The 4,442-nt window shown below is 34.1% G+C and overlaps 1 long non-coding RNA gene across 7 annotated transcripts in view; it reads left to right on the plus strand.

Moving 5' to 3' along the window:
• The window catches only part of LOC102595115 (uncharacterized), a 7,949-nt gene extending 3,719 nt beyond the window's left edge, over positions 1-4,230 (plus strand). For 3 of the 7 annotated variants that reach the window (XR_001472594.1, XR_001472591.1, XR_001472593.1), the window contains 6 exons: positions 1,328-1,384; positions 1,495-1,651; positions 1,791-1,875; positions 2,005-2,034; positions 2,117-2,230; positions 3,238-3,808. This is a non-coding gene — a long non-coding RNA (uncharacterized lncRNA). Of the gene's footprint in view, positions 1-200; positions 1,385-1,494; positions 1,652-1,790; positions 1,876-2,004; positions 2,035-2,116; positions 2,231-3,237; positions 3,809-4,197 lie in introns of those variants that run through there. The other 4 variants (XR_369032.2, XR_001472592.1, XR_001472595.1 and 1 more) reach the window with 4 other exon arrangements.
• The last annotated feature ends 212 nt before the right edge of the window (positions 4,231-4,442 follow it).

Raw genomic sequence — 4,442 nt, forward strand, 5'->3', positions numbered from 1 at the left:
AACATTGTTCATATAATTGCCTTCATTACCTGGTACACTTTTTGATGTCTGACACTATTTTTAAATTGTAAAAATTAAATTTACATGTAAGCTAGAATTGGCCTAACCTTCACACAAGGTAACCCCCCTTCCTCCCTCCCATTTATCTATTGTTTTTTCTTTGATGTTCTGGTTATTCAAATCAAGTTCACATCTTGAAGGTCCTGAAGAAAAAATATATCTTATAACGTTTCAAAGACCCCAAAATGAAGGATAAGAGAAGAGAAAAATCAGACAAATAAATGGATGACAAAATTGGAATGGTTAAAGTTGTGCAGTGTGTTGTAGATGGTATTTTCATGACATTTCACATTTTTATGTTTAAGTTTGAACTTATTTTTTGAACATATGCTTGCTATACTTTTTCATTACTATAATTTTTATAAATCAAGTTCGTGCTAATGTGGAGTTGATTGATTTATCCTTCTACAAGTAGGATGCTAGCTGTTAGACAACTACTACCTTTTTTCCCATTAATAACGCAATTTTTATTTCTATGAAGAATGATGTTGTTTGTTGTAAGTAGTATATTCTTTCATCGTGCGTCTTTATAGCTATATATATTGAACATCGAGTTGAACACCAAGTGGTCCTCTTTACTTGAAGTTGATAGAAAGTAAGATGGTGTTTTGAATAACACTACAAGTAACTTTACTACTGGAAAGTTAGATGAACACAACTTTTGAATAACACTACAAGTAAGATGGCGTTTTTATTCTGTCATAAATAAATATTCTACCACATGATCGGATGAGTATCACTGAACAATTAAAAGGAATCAAACATATTTTGTGGATGCCATCTTGAAAATAATGTATATGTGTACTCAAGGAAAAACAATGTATGTCAGTGAGGTTTTTCAATAGAATATTACTTAAATTTGAGAAATACAATGAAACTTTTTTTTATGAATGTATCCTCATATAGACATGTTGTAGAAATCAACCCCACATTATACGATCTTTACAATAGAAAAATTGATTAAAATTCCCTTTGGTATAAAGTAGATCAAGAAAAGGAATGTGTAGTACAATTATTGATCTATGAAAAATGTTGAATCATTTGTACTTCTATCCCTATTTTGTCTTGGTCATATTCACTTACTTCCACGTCTTCGGTGTACTCCGCAACCTATCTTTTTTAGTAACTACTCAGTCCATGTTGTTGTTTTAGTTTAATCCCATCTATCCTTTCTTCTTTCATGCCCTCTTTCACTCTGCTTTGCCCGTCGCTTTCCATCCCCCTCTTCTATCTCATGATATTGTTGTATCTTCCTTGATGATATCAGTTTCTTCAGGATCATTCTACTTTAATGTGGCTGGATCAATCTCTTTTGTTCAGTAAGGTTGCTCATCGTTTTCAGTTCTTCATTACATTTTTAAAAAGCTTCCGATTCAAATGAATACTAAGTTGATAGTACCTAAGAGATTGTCCTGGTCTATTTACATTTTGAAGAAAAATCTCACAAAAAGCTTGAAGTTTTGTTACAATGATGTGAATCTTGAAGTTCTGTTACAACCAAATCATGTCATCTCTGCTTATTATTAGTTCCAAGAGTTGATTGTTTTGGGAGATGATTCAAAGCGCTAATGAACTTGAACGGTGGACTTAGGTAAGTAGGCATTTTTTTCCCGTGATATCTTTTTTTTCATATAGTATTTTCCCCAAACAATTGATTAATCTTTATATGTTAAGGCTTCTGCTTTGAGGTGATTTAATTTTCCTATGGGCTATGATATCACAACTTTCAGGTGATTGTTTAGAAAGAATTTGAGTTGCCAAATTCTTTGGTGCTTTCATGAAATTAGCAGTGATATCGACGGCTGAAAATTCAGGGTAAGCTTTCAATATTCATTGTTTTGTTGTTAAATTTGCTGCTATCAATGTGTTGAAGAAAATCTTAGGCTTCATTTGAGACGGTTGGAATTGTCTGAAACTGATGAAAATCCTCCACGAAAACCTCAGACTAGCATTGGAAGCAGTTGTCCAACAAAGGTTAGAATCGACAACCCAGAGGATTCCATGTCCACGTCACATAGTTCTGCTTTCTGGTGTTCTGATTTTTGCACATCCACAGATACTTGCACAAAGAGAAAGTTAATGGTCCAGAGGTAATGCAACGTTTTATGAACTTCCTGAGAGGTCACTAGATGAGCCAGTTAATGATGGAATGAAAAAGCATATATCAAAGGTATTATTCAAACTTTTGTTGCATCTTATGATTTTAGTATGCAATTATCTCCTATAATTCAGTCTTCTAAAAGGTTACTACGAGTTGAAGAGAGTTGCATTCACCTAGATTATGAACTGTCAATCATTGTGTTTTTTGCTGTGACCCTGTGGTTCCTGGAGTAGATTTGTCTGGATATCATTTATTTGTTGCAAGAAATCTATCCACTAGATTTCCAATGTACCACATTCCGTGCATCAATAAAATATATGATTTGTTTCTCCCTATTTGGGATATATATAGTATTCTTTTGGATCGTGCTTCAACAGAATCAATACAATAAACTAATAGTACTATGATGAATCAGAACATTCCTCCTCCAGTAGAGGATGATGAGATTGATCGAGTTTAGCTTTTTGTAGTCTTATCATATAAAGTACTTAAATGAGATTATAAAGCAAGAGTCAATGGTAGTGTCTCTGCTAATAGCCTAATAAGTACTCCACCTATTGAACTCAGAAGAATTTTTTTCCCTTCGTCATTCTTTTTATTTCCCATAGCATATTGGATTTGATCTCCTGTTAAGTCTTAGGGAAAAGTAAGTTCAAGTAAACAGTTTTTGTAGATAAGGTAAGAAATTGCAACCAACTGCTTCCTGAGATGCAACTAGAAGAGCAATGTACGGCGAGTAAAGAAAATAGAAAGAAAAAGGTCAAGGGCGACATTTTATTGTTATTAGCATTGGTAGCCAAATACATGTGAATATGAGAAGAAAATCAAATGATCTTTAGCGGCAATTAATTAACCGCAATAGCTTAATCACCACTAAATATATATTTTTAGCGGCACTTGGCACTTTTTGTAAATGTTCCTAAAGCCTATAGCAACATTAGATCCAATAATAATTAATTAATGTCGGTAAAAGCTTTAGCACTCCATGAATGTGTATATTTATTTGTTTTTGTTGTAGTGAATGTCTAATATGTGAGGATTATAATGAGATAAAAGCACATTTTTTATTTTCTCAGGTTGTCTAAAAGATAAAAGCACTTGCTGCTTTACAACTTTCAAGACGGAGGAGGAACAAAAAATAGTCTATGGTGAATTGCTCAAGATCCTAACTCTTCTCTTATTGCTGCTAATAGAGAAGGGATCAATTGGGATCTGAGATTTAGAAGGAATATGCACGATTGGGAAGTGTGATCTGGTAGACCTTTTTGCTAGACTATAACATTGTCACATTAATCTCCAGGCAGCCGATAAGCTCAAATGGGGACACCAGAAAGGAGTTTATACAGTCAAGGAAGGGTATCAACAGTTGTGCTCTAGAAACCCCGTGATAGCTAACTGGCCCTGGAAACTCATTTGGAGGACCAAGCTACCACCTAAGGTAGTTTTTTTTACCTGGATAGCTCTATATGAGGCATGTCTCACCTAAGACAACATAAAGAAAAGAAAAATCCAATTCCCAAACAGATGCTATATGTGCAAAAAAGAGGCTAAAACCCTCAGACACCTTCTTCTTGATTGTGAGGTGGCCTCAGAATTATGGAGCATGTTTTTTTGTCTCTCTGACATCAATTGGACCACACCCCGCACAGTTAAGGATGCATATGAGAGTTGGAGTCTACGGAAAGTTGACAAAGCCATCAAGAAGATCTAGATTATGATACCTGCTTGTATTTTTTGGAGTATTTGGTTGGAGAGGAACAAGAGATGTTTTGATGGAGAGTCAACTGCTTTAGGCATTTTGAAGACTAGGTGCACTGAAAATTTGTTTAGTTGGACCAACTTGTATCATGCTGTTAATGCAGAACAACTTCAGGATTTTACTAACTCATTAGCTCAGCTTATATTGTGCTGTTAAGGATGCATATGAGAATTGGAGTCTATGGAAAGTTGACAAAGCCATCAAGAAGATCTGGATTATGATACCTGCTTGTATTTTTTGGAGTATTGAGATAAAAGCACATTTTTTATTTTCTCAGGTTGTCTAAAAGCAAAAAGCACTTGCTGCTTTAAACTTTCAAGACCTTATCAAAAAAAAAAATAGTCTATGGTGAATGAAGTTAGTTAGCAAACACAAACCCCGTTCCTATTCTTCCTATTGATAAATGTCTATTATAGTGTACAACATCATAACAAAGCAGAATAAGAGAAATGTAGTATGTTGTTCATTTTATGCTATTCTTACATCTACAGATTGAAAAATAATTGTACTGCTTCTATCTCA

Source organism: Solanum tuberosum, unplaced genomic scaffold (assembly GCF_000226075.1).
Source record: "Solanum tuberosum cultivar DM 1-3 516 R44 unplaced genomic scaffold, SolTub_3.0 scf01152, whole genome shotgun sequence".
In the NCBI taxonomy this organism is placed as follows: Eukaryota; Viridiplantae; Streptophyta; class Magnoliopsida; order Solanales; family Solanaceae; genus Solanum; species Solanum tuberosum.